Source organism: Sus scrofa, chromosome 12 (genome assembly GCF_054392235.1).
Source record: "Sus scrofa isolate SSC_HxYL_T2T_F1_AM1 chromosome 12, Sscrofa_HxYL_maternal_Yorkshire_Landrace_v2.0, whole genome shotgun sequence".
NCBI lineage: Eukaryota > Metazoa > Chordata > Mammalia > Artiodactyla > Suidae > Sus > Sus scrofa.
Window position 1 is genome coordinate 11,016,198 of NC_139394.1, and position 21,750 is coordinate 11,037,947.

General features: G+C 43.8%; 1 protein-coding gene, 1 long non-coding RNA gene and 1 pseudogene across 3 annotated transcripts in view; 2 read left to right on the top strand and 1 right to left on the bottom strand.

Moving 5' to 3' along the window:
• LOC106505399 (uncharacterized) overlaps positions 1–21,750 on the top strand; it is a 122,026-nt gene that overhangs the window by 83,746 nt on the left and 16,530 nt on the right. The gene's annotated exons all lie outside the window — the stretch shown is intronic.
• MAP2K6 (mitogen-activated protein kinase kinase 6) overlaps positions 1–21,750 on the bottom strand; it is a 123,718-nt gene that overhangs the window by 60,152 nt on the left and 41,816 nt on the right. The window lies entirely within an intron of this gene.
• LOC146398032 (uncharacterized) lies at positions 13,971–21,534 on the top strand (annotated as a pseudogene).

Genomic DNA, 21,750 nt, shown 5'->3' on the forward strand with positions numbered 1-21,750 from the left:
CAATAAATTTTAGAAAGTTTGCTACTAAAGAGTTAGGATTCTTAATCTCCATACTTGAAAACCTTAAGGTCTATGATAGATCCATGATGTGGCCTTTGCCCTCAGATTTTTAATATAACAGTTTTATTGAGATATAATTCACATAACATACAGTTCCCTATTTAAAATGTACAGTTCAATGGTTTTTAGTGTTTTCAGAGCAGTACAGCAGTCACTGCAATCAATCTTACAATGTTTTCATCACCCACAAAAGAAACATCATATCTTATGAGTCACTCTCTGTTTTCCTCCAATACTACCCTCCCTCTGATCCTAGGCAACCACTTGTCTACATTCTGTCTCTATAGATTTGCCTATTCAAGCTTCCTATAAAAACTGAAATGTTTTCGGAGTTCCCATCGTGGCGGCGTGGTGGTTAACGAATCTGACTAGGAACCATGAGGTTATGGGTTCGATCCCTGGCCTTGCTCAGTGGGTTAATGATACGGCGTTGCCATGAGCTGTGGTGTAGGTTGCAGACTCGGCTGGGATCCCGCGTTGCTGTGGCTCTGGCACAGACCAGTGGCTACAGCTCCGATTAGACCCTTAGCCTGGGAACCTCCATATGCCGCGGGAGCGGCCCTAGAAAAGGCAAAAAGACAAAAACAAACAAACAAACAAAAAAAAACAAATGTTTTCAATGGAATAATGTTTTCAAACCTCATCCACATTGTAGCCTATACCAATACTTCTTCCTGCCTATTACAAATAATATTTTATTGTACAGATATACCACGTTTTACTTATCCATTCATCAGTTGACAGATATTTAGATTATTTCCACTTTCTGGCTATTATAAATAATGCTGCTATGGACATTCACGTATAAGTTTTTGTGTGGACATTAAGTTTTCCATTCTCTTGGGAATACACCCAGGAATGAAATTACTCTAACCTTTTTTTGCAAGGGCCAAACTTTCAAACTTTGAAATTACCAAAGCAGCTAAACCATTTTACATTTTCACCAGCATTGTATGAAGGTTCCAATTTCTCTACATCTTTGCCAATACTTGTGTTCTGTTTTTTAATTGTAGTCATCCTAGTGGATGTGAAGTAATATTTCATGGTGGTTTTGATTTGCATGTCTCTGATAATGACATTGAACATAATTCATGTGTTTACTGACTGCTTATACAACTTCTTAGAGAAATGTCTGTTCAAATCCTTTACTTGTTTTTTAATTAGGTTATCTATCTTTTCATTATTAAGCTGTAAAAGTTCTTCATATATTCTAGAACAAGTTGCTTATCAGATATATGGTTTATAAATATTTTCTCTCATTCCCTGGATTGTCTTTTTTACTTTCTTGATGGTATCTTAGGCCATACAAAAGTTTTTAATTTTGATGATGTCTGAAGCCTTTCTTTTCACTGGTTGGTTGTGGGTTTCTTGTCATATCTAAGAAATTGCTGCCTAATCAAAGGTCATGAAGATTTACAACTCTGTTTTATTCTAAGTGTTTACAGTTTTAGTTCTTACATTTAGGTCTTTGATTCACTTTGAAGTAATTTTTATATGATGTGAGGTGGGGGATTATTTTTATTTATTTATTTAGTGTTAATGTCTTATTTTTCTTTCTAGTCCTTTTGGATGTGTACGTAGAGGTGGGGGTTTAAATTCACTCCTTTGCAGGTGTCGGATCCCCTTGTATAAGCACTATTTGTTGAAAAGACTACCCTTCCCCATAGAATTATATGGGGACCTTTGTTGAAAATCAACTGATTGTAATGAAGGTTTATTTCTGGGCTCTCAATTTTAGTCCATTGATCTATGTTTATCTTCATGCTAGTATCAGATTGTCTTGATTATTATAGCTTTGCAGTAAGTTTTGAAATCAGGAAGTGTGGTTCCTCAAAGTTTGTTCTTCTTTTTCAAGGTTATTTGGGTATTTTGAGTCCCTCAAATTGTCGTGTGAATTTTAGGATTGGTCAGTTTCTTCAAAGCTGCCAGCAGGAATTCTGATGGGATTGCATTGGATCTTCAGATTAATTTGGGAGTAGGGCCATCTTGACAATACTCCATGTTCCCATCCATGAACAGGGCACAGCTTTCTACTTATTTAGGCCTTTGTTAATTTCTCTTGCCAATGTAACTTTCAGAGTTTAGGAGTTGTACTTATTGGGAGTTCCTGTTGTGGCTCAGCAGAAAGGAGCCCAGTAGTATCCATGAGGTTACAGATTCAATGCTTGGCTTCACTCAGTGGGTTAAGGATCCTGCATTGCTGTGGCTGTAGCGCTGGCTGGCAGTTGAAGATCCAATTTGACCCCTCGCCTGGGAACTTCCACATGCTGCAGGTGCCAGCCCTAAAAGGCAAAAACAAAAACAAAAACAAAAAAAACCTTGCACTTATTTTATAAAATTTATTACCAATTATTTTATTATTTTTAATGTTATAAATGGAATTATTTTTCTTAATCTCTCTCTCTCTCTTTTTTTTTTGTCTTTTTGCCTTTTCTAGGGCCGCTAGCCGTGGCATATGGAGGTTCCCAGGCTAGGGGTTGAATCAGAGCTGTAGCCAGTAGCCTACGCCAGAGCCACAGCAACACGGGATCTGAGCCTCGTCTGTGACCTACACCACAGCTCATGGCAACGTCGAGTCCTTAACCCAGCAAGTGAGCAAGGCCAGGGATCGAACCCACAACCTCATGGTTCCTAGTCGGATTCATTAACCACTGAGCCACGATGGGAACTCCTTAATCTCATTTCCAAATTATTCATTGCTAGTGTATAAAAATACAATTGATTTTTATATAGTAAATTCGTGTCCTGCCAACTTACTGGACTTGCTTCTTAGTTCTCACGGTTTTTTAGTGGATACCTTGGGATTTTCTATATACACCTGTGTTGTTGTTACTTCTTCCTTTCCAGTGTGGATGGCTTTTATTTCATTTTCTTGCCTAACTGCCCTGGTAGTACCTTGTTGAATAGAAGCAGCAAAATCAAACGTCTTTTTCTTGTTCCTGACCTAAAGGGAATGCCCTCTGGTTTTTTGCCCTGACACATGCCACCCCTGACATAGACAACTCTCACTGGGTAAATAAACTAGGGCCTGGCATAGTATAGTTATTCTTCCTTGTTATTTAAAATTCCCTAAGATGGGAGTTCCCGTCGTGGAGCAGTGGTTAACGAATCCGACTAGGAACCATGAGGTTGTGGGTTCGATCCCTGGCCTTGCTCAGTGGGTTAAGGATCCGGCGTTGCCATGAGCTGTGGTGTAGGTTGCAGATGCAGCTTGGATCCCGAGTTGCTGTGGCTCTGGCGCAGACCAGCGGCTACAGCTCCGATTCGACCCCTAGCCTGGGAACCTCCATATGCCGCGGGAGCGGCCCTAGAAAAGGCAAAAAGACAAAAAATAAAATAAAATAAAATAAAAAATAAATAAAAAAATAAAATAAAATAAAATTCCCTAAGATGATGGTAAAAGTGTAAATTGTGTAAGCCCTATTATGGGTGGTTTGACAAAAATTTATCTTACAAATGAACATTCCCTTTCTCCTAGCAATTCTATCACTGGACTTCTATCCTACGAATACATTGGCCTCTTACAAAACATGATGTATGTACTAGTTTGGTCAAAGCAACATTGTCTGGGAGTTCCTATTGTGGCTCAGTGGTAAGCAAACCCAGCTGGCATCCATGAGGACAAGGGTTCAATCCCTGGCATCACTCAGTGAGTTAAGGATCTGATGTTACCGGGGGCTGTGGCGTAGGTCGTAGGTCGCAGATGCAGCTTGGATACTGAGTTGCTGTGGCTCTGGCGTAGGCCGGCAGCTGTAGCTCCAATTTAACCCCTAGCCTGGGAACCTCCATTTCCCATGGGTGCGGCCCTAGAAAAGACCAAAAAAAAAAAAGCAGCACTGTCTGTAACATCTACTAACCAACAACAGGGGATGGACTAAATGAAGTGTAGGGCATTTGAACAATGAAATTGTATGCAGTTGAAAAAAAAAAAAAAGGAATGTGGAATTTTTCTGTATATTGATATAGAAACATCTCCAAAATACATTAAGTGAAAAAAACCTAGATGCAAAAGACTATTTGTGACCTTGTATTTAAAAATGGTGAGAAAATGCATAAACAGATTTGCTTATGCATATATAAAGACTTTGGAAGAAAACATTAGAAAATAGTAATATTGGGTACCTATGGGAGAGCAGCCAGGATTCTGCAGGACAAAAGTAGGAAAAAGATTTGATTGCAAACCTTTGTGTACTTTTTCCATTGGAACTATGTAAATATGTTACCTCCTCAGAAAAATAAGATTTAAAAGTGAAGAATAAAATCAAATGCCATAAAAGCCAGCAAGTAGTTAATAGCAAATAAGAACCTTCAAAAGACCGGAAAGAATTGGTGCAGGGTGGTATCAAGCGTCTTGACTTCCTCAGATCCTAGGTTCTTCTTCTGAGTCTGCTGCTAACTAGGAACTTGGAGACATAAGTTGCTTTGATTTTTCTGGACTCAATTTCGTTGCCTGAAAATTCTGGGAGCCCACTCGTTTACAGCCTAGTTCTGAGGGCAACCGTATGCCACGTCCTTTACGGCCATTTGAATCTCCTAGGCCACTCCACAAAAATAAACTATTTCATTAAAAAATGAGATAAAGAGGGGAGCTCCCGGCATTGTCTCTGTGAGGACGCAGGTTTCCATCCCTGGCCTCGCTCCGTGGGTTAAGCAAGCTGCAGTGCAGGTCCAAGATGGGGTTCTGATCTAGCACTCTCATGGCGGTGGCGTAAGCCTCAGCCCCAGCTCGCATTTAACCCCGAGCTTGGGAACTTCCATATGCCACAGGCGTGTCATACAAAGAAAAAAAAATTGGAAAGAGAATTACTGTATGATATAGTAGTTCTACTTCTGAGTTTATACCCCCAACAACTGAAAGCGGAGTACACTGGGCTGAGATACCCCCCACAAAATTCACATGTTGAAGTCCTAACCCCCAGTGTCACATACTGTATTTATAGACAGGGTCTTTGGAGAAGTATTTAAGTTAAATTATGGTCATTATGGTGGGTCCCTAGGAAATGTGGACATTGATGCACAGAGAAAGTTATTCCCATCCACGGTCGAACCCAAAGCCCAAGCTAGAGAGAGGTTCAACTTCTCCATCCTAACCACTAAACTGTTTTGTTTTTGTTTTTTAATTTTAAGTCAGGAAAAAACACCATTTTAAAAATTCTTTTCTATCATTTCCAAACTCAGATTGTCTTCAGATGATTTCGTTTTCCAAAAAAAAAAGCATTTCCTTTGTTTACCTGCTCTGGAGGTAGAAGCTTTCTTCAGAAGGCTACTTGAGTTTCTCCCTTTCCTTGTCTGTCCTACCAAGCTTCATATTCCTGCCTTGTACTGTGGCCTTCTATTTTGGGATCCAAAAAAGTAAGCATGTAATGGAACTTTTCCAAAATCCCCAGGGGCTACGGTGACAGACGCCAAGATAGCTTCCTCCTTCTATGCCAAAGACTATGATTTCTGAAGTTAAGTGTATGACTGCTTCTCCCAATTGCTTCAGTGTCCACAAGCTGTTGGGCCAGAGCACTGGTCTCTGAAAAGCCTGAAACCAGTACCGTCCCAGGGGTGAGACTCCGCAGCGAGTCCTGCTCTCGCTGCGTGCCAAGTTGCAAACAGGTTGGGGCTGGTGGGGAGAACGGAATGTCCTGTGACAAGGAGGAGGGGCAAAGAGGTGGCCACAAGCAGCAAGAGGAGCAGCCACGCTGTTTCACGTGCTGGGGAACGAAAGTGAAAGAACACAAGGGGGCCGGGGGAGAGATGCAGAAATTCCAGGAAATGCTACTGAGTTCTTCAGAACGCTGAGCTCTGAAGAAAAATAAGCCCCGTGCATGGCCGAATGACTTTTTTTTTTTTTTTTTTAATGACTTCTTAAATTTTACAAACAAATAAGAAAGCTTTCAACTTGGGAATATCAGGTTAACGCTCCAAATCCCTCTGTACTGAGGAAGAGCAAACACCAGGAAATTGTTCAGCCAGAGACGTATTAGAGAAAGTAAAAGCATATTCCTTGGGCTTAGTGCCTCAAATATTCTCACAATAAGTCAAAATCTGCTATATAGGCTCCAGGGAACTCTTCAGATTCTGTGGTGGCACAGAAATTCTGTTCTATTGAATAATGCTTTGAGTAAGTAGGCCATTAACTAGGGCTAAGACTTAAAAAAAAAAAAAATAGAATAAATAGCTACAGCTATTGGAGTAGTCTCTTTTCTTGCAGAATGCAACCTGTTCTAGATATTCTGGCAGAGGCTGTGATCACTGGCCACACCACATTTCCTTCTGCATATTTACCTGACCACATCACTTTTTCAGTGAACTGAATGCTTGTGCAAGCACAGGCCAAAACACAGCTTAATCTGCCCTAGGAAGAAAAATGGAGACACATACATTTAACCTGTAAATCAGCTCAAAACCCCTCCCAGGCTTTATCCTCCGGGCTTCGGAGCACTCACCTCCGTGGTAGCTAGGAAGCAGGCCGAATGAACTTTAGAATGGCCAGGTAAATAACCCAAGGTATCACAGCTAGATAAGAGTGGAGCAAAGTGTGCTTTGCTCAGATCCTGAATTGTCCCTGCTTGACCATTTGCAGGGGAGTGTGTGCACGGCGCAACTCTCCTCTCCATTCCCAGTGTCCCTCCAGCCACCACCTGCCCAAGTTCCCTCCTAGATGTGGCTTTCCAATTCAGCACAGGCTCTGAGCAGCTTCCAAAGAGATGGAACTGACGGCACCACGGTCTTTGGCTGCACCAGATGCCCTCTTCCACCGCTGGATTCCTGCCCTAAGAGTCCACTGACACTTGAGGAACCTGCTGGGCCTGCTCACATGCAAAACCTGGGGCCCAAAGCACGTGAGGCCACCTGGGGTTGATAGGGATGGAGTAGGATAGTTACAAAGGCAGTTGTAGAAATCCCAATAAGGGACCAGAGATAGAGAGGGAAACCTAGGGAACTTTGGGAGATCACGAGAGTTAATAATTGCTCAGAAAAAGCCATCAGGATGAGGCAGCCTTGCCTGAATAATGGAGGCTCTCAGGTCATTGGGTGGGGGATGGAGTGAGGCCTGCATTCAGGTTCAGATGCAGGGCAGGTGTTTAAGGAACACCCTTCTGCTGATTTGAATAAGCATCATGACAGTCCTAGTTTGACCTAACAGGGTCAAATACTCTCTTACTGGATACCAAGGAGGAGCTACTACCCCAAGAAAGAGGAAGAGGTGGTCTTTTCCCACCCCTACTCCCCCTGTATTATAAAACTATAGCCCCCCTAATCCTCAGGGCAGAGCCTCCTCACCTGCCTGCTTCCACCTCTCACAAGCGTCCTATCTTAATAAATCTATTTCTTGTCTATCACTTTATCTCTTGCTGAGCTCCTTCTTCAAGGAGGGAAAAGAACCTGAACTTTAAGTCCAGACACCGGGTGAGTGATTCTAATTTAAAAACTGTGGGTTCCAGTCCCAATCTGGGTTCCAGCTAGGTTCAAGCCATAAGTGCTGTCAGTTTCCGCATCAGTGTTGGATGGGAGCAGATGAAAACCCCCACAGTCCTCTGGGCACCCAGTTCAGAGACACATTTCAGATGATCTGATGGTGTTAAACATCAGTTGTCCCTGGCAGTGACCACTGCACTGGCTTTCCCTCCTTCCCTGTTTCATCCACCCAGCCCCTCCTACTTTGCCCACACCACAGCCACAGCAACACAGGATCCAAGCCACATCTGTGACCTACACCACAGCTCACGGCAACGCCAGATCCTTAACCCACTGAGGGAGGCCAGGGATCAAACCCACAACCTCATGGTTCCTAGTCGGATTCTTTCCTCTGCACCACCGTGGCAACACCCCTCCTACATATTGATATCACACAGACAAAAGAGTGTCTTGCACCCCAGCCTCTATGTCAAGCTTTGAGTTTAGAGTCAGTAGGTAGCAGAAATGTGGGCCAAAGCACAGGAGGACTCAGCAGAAGTGCAAGTGGTGTGCAATCGGCCTTCCCCTCAAGCCATGTAAATCAGCAGATCCAGTGGTGCTGGAGGTGTTCTTGGAAGAATGCATGACTCACCTGTGGACATCAGCCAGCCTCCTCCTCTCAGTCACTCCAGTGCTGGCACAAGGGACCCATGAATGGAATGGCTCAGGTGATAGGGAAGGAGGCCTTGCAGGGGTCCAGAAAATAGGCTCCCTCTTACCTAAGGCTTAGCCATTGCCACTGCTGATGCCCAGTCAACCAATAGCAGAGACAGATGACAATCCCTACAGCACCTTCGAGGATAATCGGCCAGCACCTTGGTGGAAGGTTAATTAACAACAGACCACTTCCACCCTGAGGGGAAGGAGGAGAGAGCAATGTGCTTCCTGGAATTCGTGCTTACCACTCCAAATAGGGATTTGCCTTCTCTGCACGTAATGCCTCTGCAAGCACACAATCCGAGGACATCAGAAAGCCTAACCTGGAGTTCCCGTCGTGGCGCAGTGGTTAACGAATCCGACTAGGAACCATGAGGTTGCGGGTTCGATCCCTGCCCTTGCTCAGTGGGTTGACGATCCGGCGTTGCCGTGAGCTGTGGTGTAGGTTGCAGACGCGGCTTGGATCCAGCGTTGCTGTGGCTCTGGCGTAGGCCAGCAGCTACAGCTCCGATTCGACCCCTAGCCTGGGAACCTCCATATGCCACAGGAGCAGCCCAAGAAATGGCAAAAAGACAAAAAAAGAAAAAAGAAAGAAAGAAAGAAAGCCTAACCTATCAGCATGGTATCCCACATGACAGTGTTGCAAAACAAAGGGACTGCTGTGTGTCAAAGGAGGCCAACACTGAGTGTCTGATCAAGGAATCCACCAATTTGATCACAAACCTCATTGTTCAAAAGCAGCCACGAAACTGAACGGTGGGATGGCCTGTTAAAGGCTGTTAAGGCACCAGCATGAGAAAAACAACCTGGATTTGTGCCCCACCCCTGGAATTTCCACAAGGAGACTTGTTTCCTTTCAGTGGTCAGTGGTGTACTGGTGTACACTAGATCTGGGTTCTAGGTGTGCTCGTTGTTAATTGGTATTATTACTTCTTGGCCCTTTTCTTCCATCAGTCACTCACAGGTAGGAAATACAGAAATGTGTGTGCACATGTACACATACAGACATACAGATATCATATACCTGTACATTAAAAATATGCATATGGGAGTTCCAACTGTGGCTCGACTAGTTAAGAACCCAAAATAGTGTCCATGAGCATTGGGTTCAATCCTTAGCCTCATTCAGTGGGTTAAGGATCCGGCTTGCTGCAAGCTGCAGTGTAGGTTGCGGATGTGGCGGTGAACTGTGGCGTAGGTCACAGACGCAGCTTGGTTGCTGTGGCTATGGCTGCAGCTCCTATTTGCCCCCTGGCCTGGGACCTTCCAAATGCCCTGGGTGTGGCCCTAAAACACACACACAAAAAAAAAAGGCAGGGAAGAGAAGGCAGCCTTGAGGGATGCGGGATGAAGCCAGCTGCCACCTCAGGGCACCTGGATGTCAGTCCCACTGGGAAAAGTGAGGGAGGCGGGGTAGGGCACACATCTCAATTATCCCATCTGAGGGGTGAGATTGCTGGGGTGTTTGTACAGCAACTATCACCTTAAATTATAAAGGACTGCTTGGGGTTGCTTGCAGTGTAGATCTGGTGTTGCTATGGCTGTGGCATAGGCTGGCAGCTGCAGCTCCAATTCAGCCTCTAGCCCGGGAACTTCCATATGCCACAGGTGCAGCTGTAAAAAGCTTTTTTAAAATGTGCGTATATATTCATCTGCATATGAACATACATGTATACATCAATGTGTATATTTTAGACATGAATTGATACCAACCAACATGGTCCATTGCAATCCATCCCCAAGAGTGCCTTTCACTTTCTCTTATTTGCTCAATCCTATAATACATCTGAAAGAGTGTCAAGGCAGTTTTCTTCACACTACTGTATATTTCTCGTTTTAAGACTGATGACATTTTGCCCCAAAGCTCCCTAGCAGAATGGCACTCCTGTCTTATTTGCCGACAAAGTATCACATACCTGTGCCAGAACCAATCTGGCAAAAGACTCCGGGCCATTGTGATTGGCTCAGACCAACCATGCTCCCCATCACCTCCACCAGGGCGATGGGGTCTGGGCCTCCCCTCAAGTCACATGGAAGAGGTGACATACCTGAAGAAAATAGGGCTTCCAGTAGGAAGAGGGAAGGATAGCAATATGGCATGGATTTCAGAGCAGCAACCAAATGTATCTGCCACCTTCACCTACAACCCACAGAATGGACTTGGCAACAGAAATCCTCTGAAATTATGTGGAAAGTTTTCTTTGTGCATCACGTACATAATTTTCCAGGGAAAGGATCCTCAGTAATCATCTCTCCAAGGGCTCACAGACCCAAGAAAATTTTAGAACCGTTTTTGTTTTAAACTAGCCCAATCCTTCCTCTTAAATTTACAGAGAACAAGAGGCTTCCAGGAATTTAAGCCCTAATTCAGAATATGCACCAGCCTCATTTATCACACCTCTGCTCTTAAAGCAGGAGTTGGAAAACAATGGCTTAGTCTTTGTCAAAGCACAAAAGCCTGTCTCAATTTGAGTTCTCCTTGTGCTTGTGCCTAGAGACTGACTTCTCTGACTTTGAAGGCAATTAAGGGGTGTTAAATCCTCATCGAATTAGCCACACTGCTGTTAGATTCTCATTCTTCTGAAGGAATGGGAGACAGAGGGAGTGGACAAAGGAATGACGGAAACAGAAGTGCAAATTGTCATGAATAAGAAGAAAATCTATGACTTAAAAGCCAAGGAACAAATGCCAAGGCAGCTTGTCAGTTTCAGTGTGTTTTCAGGATTTTATCCCGTTGGCCCCAAATGCATGGCTCAGAATCCTAGACGTAGCACTGCCATCTGGGACAGCTGTGGTAATAGAGATCAATTTGCCCAGAGCTTTCAGCTTTTAGGGCTCCTTCAGCAGCTTACTACAAAGGCATACTATAACATATAGGCATCTCCTGCAGCCAGTGTGGAGTAGTTTAAAAAAAAAAAAAAAAGCTTACTATAAAAAAGTTTAATATAAAGGCATCTACTGCAGCCAGCGTGGGGTAGGGAGGGAGTGGTCTGTTAGAAAGCATGTGCCCTTGGGTGTGGCGTCTACATTTTTGCCAGGCAGACAACTGCTGTGCAGACAGAGATGAAATCACGGAATCTAGATTTTGCTTCGCCACCTCGGCCACAGGGTGACCCTTATAAAATGATCCTCCCAACGGGACACTTTGGAGAGTGGAAGAGGATACCGTTGAGGATTAAACCAAGACGAGAGGTGTGAAGAGGGGCAGTCCCAGCCACGCAGGTGAACGGCACCCCGCTGGCTCAGTACTAGCTCCTACTCTCCTCTGCTTTGGTCTCTGTCCTTCATCCAGCCCTTCGCATGGATCTTTTACTGTGTTAAACTCACAGAGACTACTAAAAAGTACTTGAATTTAAAGAGCCAACCCTGACACACCATCACATGGAGTCCTTGCCTCTCTTCACTCCAACATGACTCTGGCCGTCTTGGGCAATAGCCATGTTGGTAGCCTTGCAATCGAAATTAACTGAGTTTACGCTAAGGCATGAAGCCCATTTGCATGCTTTGGTTTTAAACCTTTGATTCAGAATACATCCAAGTGACTCACTAGCCTATTTTGGTCTTGGGAATCGAGCTGTATTCAGAAAGTCTTGCTGCAATCACACGTACCAGGGTAGACAGAGGCCCTCCTAAGAAACCACTGGAACATCTGCCTGAGGCCGGGGAATCAAACAGATCTGATGGGGCACCCCTTGAAAATGTCTGAAGCCCAGATCATATGCTTATACTTTTTTTTCTTTTTCCTATAAAAGTTTAATGTTAATTATAAAATCGGATAACACTGTCATGGTATTAAATATGAAATACACAAGACAGCACTCCCCCGGGGCACAGCCGACGTGCACTGTGTTCACAGTGGAATTTTCCCACCTTGAGAGGATAAAGTGAAAACAATTCTTACTCCCTGGAAAACATATGAATATCAGCTAATGTACCAAAATTTCAGAATCTTTGTTTAACCTACGAAGAATACATTTCTGAGGCTGCAAACTCTAGTTAAGATAACCATATGGTAATAAATCAAGGGGGAGCAGGAGATGGGGAATAACATAATTCCTGCCCTCTGCCAAAAATATAAAATAAAATTTTTGGCTGATTTTGGAAAACTGTATAAGGCATATTCTTAATACTTCAGGTTAATGTACATAAATGATTTTTTTTTGTCTTTTTTTTAGGGCCGCACCTGCAGCATATGGAGGTTCCCAGGCTAGGGGTCTAATCAGAGCTACAACTGCTGGCTACACCATAGCCACAGCAACGCCAGATCCGAGCCAGGTCTGCTTCTACAGCTTACAGCAACACCAGATCCTTAACCCACTGAGCAAGACCAGGGATTAAACCCGCAGCCTCGTGGTCCCTAGTTGGATTCATTTCCACTGCACCATGACGGGAACTCCCATAAATGATTAGTAAAGTATAAGAATACACTTTAATTCATCTCCAAATCCTCTCTGGGGTCAATAATCATTTATGTACATTAACCTGCATTCTTTAAGTCCTCTTGGCTAAAAGAAACATCTCAAATCTAGAACTCCTGGCTTCTAGCTTCTTCATCACTGGCTAAAATAAAAAATAAATTTTAAAAGATCCCTGAACACCGAGACATAAAGAATAACAGATTACTTTTAAAAACAAATACCACAGATTTCTTGAGTTCAAAAGCAGGAAATAGTTACTATAAATTTTTTAAAATAAAGATAGGTATAAAAGAAGAAAATTAAAATTACCCAAATAAATTCCAACCAACAGGTAAAGCCAGTATTCATATTTCAGTGCATGACTTTGCAGACATTTTTGTACACATATCTGTAACTATATATACAAATGTAGATCTAGAATGGTCTCCTAAAATTAAGACATACTGTGTATGCAGTTTTAACATTGCTTTTATCCCTTAGAATTTTATTGTGAATATTTTCTGCACATACTAACCAGAGTTTCGTAAACTTTTTTTAGTTGCCAAATATTTCATTCAAAGCCCTACAAACACCAGTTGTGAAGATGTCTGTTTATTTGTAATTGTTAAATGACCAGTTGCATAGCTAGCATGCCTTAGTAGCAAGTGTGAAATATGTTTGGCTCTTGAAAAAAAAAAAAAAAAAAAAAAACCAAGTTGAACGATATGCTAAGTCACTCAGCTTTACAAAACTTGGAATCAATCCACTTAGAACAACCTAAGACCTCTGAAATGAATAGAGATCAAAATCTGAGTGGTATCAGATACGCTTTTTTCTAAAGGCTGATCAGAGAACAGAAGGACATGCTCCGGAAGGGGAGATTTGCTAGATCTTACAGCTTCTGGAGAAACAGATGATAATTTTAAAATCATATGAAATCATTGATCTAAACATTTGTGTGCTTTCTACAGGCTTTGCCCTGTGCCAAGTAATGACGACACAACGATGACTAAACCGTTATCTTTAGTCTGAAGGACTTTACAGTGTATAGGGTGATACAGACTCAAAGCTGACACCTGAATGCTTGATCCTGCTGTGATCCAGCTGTGAAGAGTGGGCACAATGAAGCAATAGCAGTCAATGAAGAGTAGAATAAAAATGCATGTACACTGAATTGATTTATTTTTCTACTCCACTTTGGTATTGTTTGATACATGGTCAATCAGTTAATCTGCTAGGATACTATTAAATGCAACCAACATTTATGTGCATTGATGGTGTGCAGTCCCTGTGCTAGGTGCTATGGAAATAAAGACAAAAGAGGCGTGGCTCTGCCCTCAAGGAACTCACATTTTAGTAGAGATTACAGATACAGAACAAATAAGTGCACAAGGGGTCATAGGGGCATAAATGGGGAGCTCTGGAGAACTTGAGCAGCTAACTCTCCTGATTGAGGGTGTGTCTCAAAGCTGGTTCCTGGAGAAGTGTGCATGGGAAGTGGCGGAGGGGGCGAGGGAGAAAGAAGAGGAAAGACATTCCAGTCCAGGAAACGAGCAAACTCCAGTCAAAAGCAGAGAGGTGTGGTACAGCTATAAGGAACAGGTGAGGCCACAGTGCAAAATCCTGGGCAGAGTGCCAGGAAATGAAAACACAGGTAAGCAGGTAGAGCCATTGAAAAGTTAATTGGTATGGCCACAGTTCTGTTTTAAACCATGACTCTGCTTCATACGAAGAAACAGAAGGCATGAGGGGAGACCTCCCTTGTCTCCCATCCCAGGGTCACAAAGCATCCCTCTTCTCCTTCTCCCCTTTGATACAAAGTAGGCATGCCCCTCCCATCTAAGGCCAGCTCCTCTACTCGGCTCTGGATCTATCCGTCCACTCTCGTCCGAGAAAAGCTTCCAGTACTTGAGGTGTTCCCTCTCTAACAATGCTCCCCAGCATCACCATCATGCTCTTCTTGCCTGGTTTAGTCCCATCCATAAAGAACTGCGCTCTTGTATCTGCCATAAAAAATGCTTCGCTTCATTCCACGCCCCCCTCCAGTCATAACCCCAGTTCGTTAAGAGCTGTCTACACACTACTACGTTGTTTTGCCTTCCGAACATCTCTTCTGTTCGCTCCGCCTGCCCTGGTATGCTCACTGTTGCCATCACACCCCCGATAAAGCTCTTGTCAAAGTCACCAAACATCCCTGTGGATGCTTTTCTCATTTTAGCCACACTCTGTGCTAGGCAGATGAATCCCCACTCTCCGAAGACTTCCAGGTCCTAATCCCCAGCATGTGTGAATATGTTCCCTTCCATGGCAAAAGAACTCTGCCGATGGGGTTAAGGGGAAAGACCCTGAGGTGGGGAGATCACGTGGAACACACGAGTCCTTAAAAGTAGAAGAGGAGACAGAGGGCCAACGTCTTCATTGCAGTAGAGGACCTCCTCTACTCGGTTGTTCAAACCAGGCGTCCCTAACCTCCTCCTGTTCCTTTGTCCTCATGTCTAATCCAACAGAAGACCCATCGGTTTTATCTCCAGAAGTTGCTCTGCATCTGCTCCTTTTTCCACATCTCTTGCTACCACCTGAGTCTCCACCACCATCATCTTTCACCTGGACTCTACACGGTCTCGACACTTTCTCTTTCATCCTCCTTTAAACCATGCTCCACAAAGCAAGAGTGTTAGTGAAAAGTAAATTGGATAAAACTGCTCCTGGGCTTAGAATTCCTTAAGGGATTCCCATGGAACTTAAGAGAGTAAAATGCACTCCTGCCTATAGACTATTAGGCCCCATGTGGTACAATTCCTGCCCGTTTCTCTGATCCCATCTTAAACCACTCTCTTGGATGGCTCTATGTCGTAATCATCCTCTTCTGGTTTCCAGTTTTTTTAGGCCCACCAAGCTTTTACGTACTTCAGGCTCTTAGCCCAAACTACTTTTCTGCCTGGAACATTGATTTCACCCCTTCTCATTCTAGTTCCTTCTCATCCTTTATATCTCAGCTTCAATGTCATTATCAAGGAGATCCTTGCTCGGAGTTCCGGTCATGGCACAGTGGTCGACGAATCCGACTAGGAACCATTAGGTTTCAGGTTCGATCCCTGGCCTTGCTCAGTGGATTAAGGATCTGGTGTTGCCGTGAGCTGTGGTGTAGGTTGCAGACACGGCTCGGATCCCGCGTTGCTGTGGCTCTGGTATAGGCTGGTGGCTATAGCTCCGATTAGACCCCTAGCCTGGGAATCTCCATGTGCCTCGGGGCTGGCCCTAGATAAGGCAAAAAGACCAAGAAAAAAGAAAAAAAGGAGAGCCTTGCTTATCTACACTGCAAAACATGTCCACTCTTTAATCCTCCATCTCAAATCCTCATCTCTTTCCTTTGTGATGTAGTGTAGCTTATAAACTTGTTAGCTGCTTATCCATGTACATGACACAGCTCTGTTGGTCTGCAGCACTAGAAAATAAGCTCTGTGAGAGCAGAAACAGTGGTTAGTTCACTGTTTTATCCTTAGCCCTGGAAAGAGGGTGATTGGTCAGTAAGTGGTTGCTAAATTACTTATATCGTTAGTCATTCTGGGGGCAGATGGAGAGTGGATGGAGATGGAAAACAAGACAGGAGATAGAAAAACTGACTGAGAGATTACCTGGAGGTCCAAATAAGAGAAAAGAGGAACCTGGACTAGGTCAGTAAATAGTCAAGATGAAGAGGGGGGAAAATGAGTTACACTGAAAAGGTCTTTCTAAGAGGAATGGGAAAATACCAACTGAGAAGAACACAGGAGAAGCAAATGTTTAAAAATGGGAAGAGATGAGCTTGGGTTGGGATAGAATGAGGCTGAGTAAAGTAAAGAAACCCAGCAAATAACTGTCTGTTTAAAGCTTTGAGGAGTTCCCATCGTGGTGCAGTGGTTAACGAATCTGACTAGGAACCATGAGGTTGCGGGTTCGATCCCTGGCCTTGCTCAGTGGGTTAACGATCTGGCGTTGCCATGAGCTGTGGTGTAGGTTGCAGATGCGGCTCGGATCCTGCGTTGCTGTGGCTCTGGTGTAGGCCGGAGACTACAGCTCCTTTTAGACCCCTAGCCTGGGAACCTCCATATGCCGCTGGAGCGGCCCAAGAAATGGCAAAAAGACAAAAACAAAAACAAACAAACAAACAAACAAAAAGCTTTGAGAAAAGGATTGGACAGGCAACCAAGATTTGAGAGTTACTGTTGTTTACAGATAGATGCATATTATCATTTTTATAACATAGTATTTCCAGGATGTTCCCAGTTGTCTCATCAAAAAGTCCAAGTCTAAAACCACTATTTAATAGTCAGCGTAGCAGCGGTGAACATGGAAAGGGACACAGCCCAGGGCTCTCCTCTGGAAGAACCAATCAATACACAATGAAAGGAAGCGCACCACAATGGCATTTCAGAACTCCATACAAGCCCCTTTCCTTCCAGCTCTTCCCCCTTGATCATCTTAAACCTTCCTGGCTACAGATGGCCCACTTCCTACCAAGCTCAGCCCCCAAGCGCCAAATGGCTGCGAAGCCTGCAGAGCTGACCAATCAGATATTGTTAAGCCTTAGGTAGAATGTCAGCTCATGATTTCTCCCTGAGAAGTAGTAAAACACAGATTCCAGCATGTTCTAGTCTTTTCCTATGGATGTTCATTATATATGGTAACTCTTCCTTTATTTAATCCCATATTCTTTGCCTTTTCAAGCCCCCTTTATTTAATAGACAGCTTTAAGTAAAGCACTGACCAGAAGGACAGAACGGTATCCAGTAAGATGACCAGTTCATTACTGATTCTTATTGTAATCCACGTCCCTATCAGGATGCGCTTTTCTGCTTTGTTAATATTACTCTTAACAGATTTCATGACTGAATCTACCTTAACAAAAAAGATGACATATCCAAAGATCTGATGGTTTACAACTCTGAATCTATTTTTATAGATTCACAATATTCCAACAGGGAGTTCCCTGTAGATCACCCATTTAATTGATAACATGAGAGAATCACAGATCTTTGAAGCTGGAACAAGTCTTTAAGTTGGAGTGGAAGTCATCTTATCCATCACAGAGGAGGAAACTGAGGCTGTTGCAGGTCATATAATTAGTCCTGTGAAGAACGCTTTGAACCTATGCACCAAGTATAATCAGTTTCTCTGAGCCAGGGCTGTGAGATTTCCACTGGGAATGCTGAGAGTACACAATTTCTGCTTTCACTCTCAGAGTGGATGCAAAGTCTTTCCCAGTTTCAAACCCCTAGAAGGGATGTGGTGCCGATGGCTTGAGAAATGAATTCCAGAAAGAAACCAGCCCAGGAACAGAAGTCAAGCCTGGGAAGGAGGATCCAGACACCTGCTGGGAAAGCTGAGCTCATAACCAAGGTAACAATAGAGAATATCCCCCTAGAGTGTTTTCGCACGTCTGTTTATAAAATGCCCTCAACACAAGCAGCGAAGCAGTGCTAGAAGGGAGGGGTGAACGAGGAGAGGAGAAAACCGGATGGGAGCACTCAGTAGCATCACCAGGATGGGTGAACCCTCCCTCTGGAGCCCCCTACTCCTCACCTCTGCAAGGAACAAAATCAGCACTGAGGAAGCATCAGAGAATGGTTTTCGTTCTTTCAACCTGCAGCCCATTATATGTTGCTTGACAAACGTGATCTGAATGAATGCACATATACTGGAGATCTTAAAGCAAAATGAAGAAATGTGCACCTCTGCTGACGTTCAAAGATCAAATTAGGCTGCTTTTGATAGTAAATGCATGAGGCCAGTAAAAGTGTAAATAAGCGGCCTAATTGGGCAGGCCGTAACTTACTGGCAGTAACAGTAACTTACAGGCAGTAACAGTCTCTCATTTAAGACGTGGTGTTCGTGATGGTCAGTTCACTTAGCCCAGCTGGGGTCCCAATAAGGACAGGATGGATCTGGAATTCCTGCACGGACATTGCTCCATCTCACATACACAGACTGTGACCCAAAAATGGCTCCAGTCATTTCACACAGCTATCATTCATTTACTCAAGAAATATTTTCAAGGAGCTATTACGCATTGAGCTCTGTGAAGGTCTATAAAAATAAATGAAACCTTTCCTCTCTTAAGTGAGGTATAGACTACAGCAGAAAAGATAAAAATACCAAACTAAAAATAGTAATTAGCAGTGATCGAATGTTTATAAATGGTAAAGCATTATGTTAAATATTATACCTATGACAATAGTTAATCTTCATGAAAATTCTATAATCAACTAGTACCATCTCCATTTCACAGAAGAGGAAACCAAGACCTAAAGAGAAACAGTTCACGTATCCCAGAGTTGGGATGTGGGGCCAAGAGTTTAATTTCATAGTCAATTTTCTTGACTCTGAATGTGGTGATCATGTACTTTATCATTTAAATAGGGACACTTCCGTGAGTAACAGATCATACGAAAAATAATTTTTAAAATTTCACTATATGCTAAATATTTATTGATCAAAAGATTGGTTTAAGGATAGTGGTGAACCTATACAAGTCAAAGCTCCTTTTTTCAAAAAATACGTTAAAATACATATATATGTACATACATACACATACATACATTAAAGCACTAAGTAGAGCAATACTTCATACTGATTATCTGAACACTACCAAGTGACAGAAGCGGTATTATTTTTCTTAGCCCGTGTTCACTTAAAAGTCAGTTTCTGAGCCATCAAGTCTCTGACACGCTGTCTCAGAGACCACAGCTTGGGCCCCAGGGATGTCAAATAATCCCCCCTTCACCCCAAGATAGGAAGGAACTAGTCAACCCTGACCACTTGGATTTATCAGGAAGCAAGCGCCCTGCAGGCTCTTCAAGAAAGGCAAGGAGAAGAGACCTAAGTCGTTGTTGGTCATCTTTCGGCTACGTCTGTGCATTAACATAAAACTCTGCTCACTGCCTTAACATCCCACACGTGAACTGAGATCATGGCAGAAGCCAGAACTACAAAGGGGTAGTCTATCAGACCCATGCTGGCTTGTTTTAATGCATCTACTAAATAACGATGCTTTTCTTAAAAAATAAGTAAAAGTCAAAAAATCGAGCATAAAATGCTAAAGCAAATGGAATGCAGGACAAAGGAGTTTTCCAGGACTGTCCGGAGCAAATCTGGATGCATGGTCTTCAAACTACCAAGCTATCCTAGTTAATCAACTGCCCGAACAGGAAGCAGATGTCAGAAGGAACTTCACACATGTGGGAGAGATCACCCCTGGCTTGGGTAATTAAAGAAACTTTTTTGGACCTTTTATTATAAGAAATTTTAAACATATACAAACGAGAACAATCTAAGGAACCCTTATGTACCAGTCACCCCCATGAAACAATGATCAACTCTGGACCGGTCTTGCTTCATCTGCAGCCCCACCCCTGCTAGACCGCTTAAAAGCGAATCCCAGACATCATTTGATTTCCTCCGTATATTGTTCAGCATGTATTCCTGAATAGTAAGGAGTCTTTGGGGAAAGCTTTATCCATGAGCTATCATTTGAGCTAAGCCTTAAAAACATGACTTCTTACAAGGCAAATATGGAGAACAGAACATTCTAAGGGGAGGGAAAGGAAAGCAGTAAGCACAAGGGCAGGGGTGTGGGGAAGTGAGGCCTGGCGGAAGGTCTAAGTGGAAGCCCAGACTACGTGAAGGATGGGAGAGGCCCGGAAATGAGGCTGGGACTCAGTCATGCAGGATGACCTGTGCAGGGCAGAAATAGCCTCGGCATATAGACATGAAGATGAAACCAGAGTTCAGAGGGGTTAGAAACTTCAGGCTAGCAGACTAACATGGGGTAGAATTGGGACTCGAACCTACGAAAGTTCTTTAGACTGTGGGTCTAGAATTCACTCAAAGAAACCACCTTTATCATGGCCTTGGGGAGAATAGTGGTACAAACCAGTAGCACGCAGTAGCACACTGTGTTCTGCTGTCACTTTACAGTAGGACTGCATGTTCTGGAATCCATATGAGCAGCCAAGCATCTCTTCCTTACTGGAATGTACTTGTGACACATATCAGCTGACCGGAGTCCATGCCCCATAAAGAAGATGCTAACCTGCTCCCTGCTGAGGCAGAGGCTCTCACGTTCTCTCTGGCCAGTGTTCCCCTTGGCTGTATCAAAAGCCTGCCTGGAAAGGATTCTGCAATGTGCCCAGGGGTCTGAGAGGAAGCAGGAGGGCCTGAGAAGGAAAACTTAGCGTGATATTTGCCCGTTACCATCCCAGATGTGTGTGATTCATTCCAAAGGTGAAAATCCCACTAATTTCACCTTCTTTTCCAAATTGCCTCCTTTCAAATTTCTACACGCACCCTCTGACCAAAACCGACACCGTGCTTTCTGCAAAAGAAAGCAATCTGACTGCCAACCATGGAGGGAAAGTTATGAAAAGTGGTACACAGCTGCTTTCTTTTCTTTTCTTTTTCCGTAATGTGTGATTGACAATTAAAATGGAATCTTGCTGGCCTGGGCTCTTTCCTGGCTACTACCAAGCTGGGGAAGTTGGTGACAGTTTCCCCTGACTCTCCGAGTTAGACGTGGGACGAGAAGGCAGAGGCCTCAGATGACCGCTGCCGAGCAAGGGGCGCCTCCGGGTTGGTAAATGGCAGCTCCCTGGGGGGCCTTGGAGATGGCTTCAGAGGGAGTGGAGCCCCACAGCTTTCTCAGCAGCCTGCGCTCTCCAACCATCTCTTCCCAGAACAAAAACGACCCTGTCAGGCACCATAAACAGTCAGAAAAACATGCCTCTAGACAAAGCAAGGCTATTCAGCAGTCCCCAGAGCTGACTCTTCCACCCCTCCGGCTCATTGACCCAACAGCTCATGCAGAGTCGGCTGTAAAAACGAAGAAAGAAATGTCTGTGAAAGGAGGAAGGAATGAAGTCGAGGGGAAGTCATTTCTCTCACTCTTTCCGTTTCGCTGGGACCACGTGCTGCTGGCCGTGCCAACAGGGCAGGTAAGTGGTTCGGAAACCAGGTCACACACAGACCCGTGGCAACCACAGGGAGTGTGTAATATAGAGAGGAAATGACTATGGGAGCTCACAAAGCTTTGTCTGATCATTTCAAGAGCTGTGTGTCGAAAGGCAGCATCCCCTTTTCTGAGTTACTCCAGGAAGTGAAGGAATAAGGGAGCAGGAGTCGTATCACTAGAAAAAGGACTCTTACGAGTAGTCGG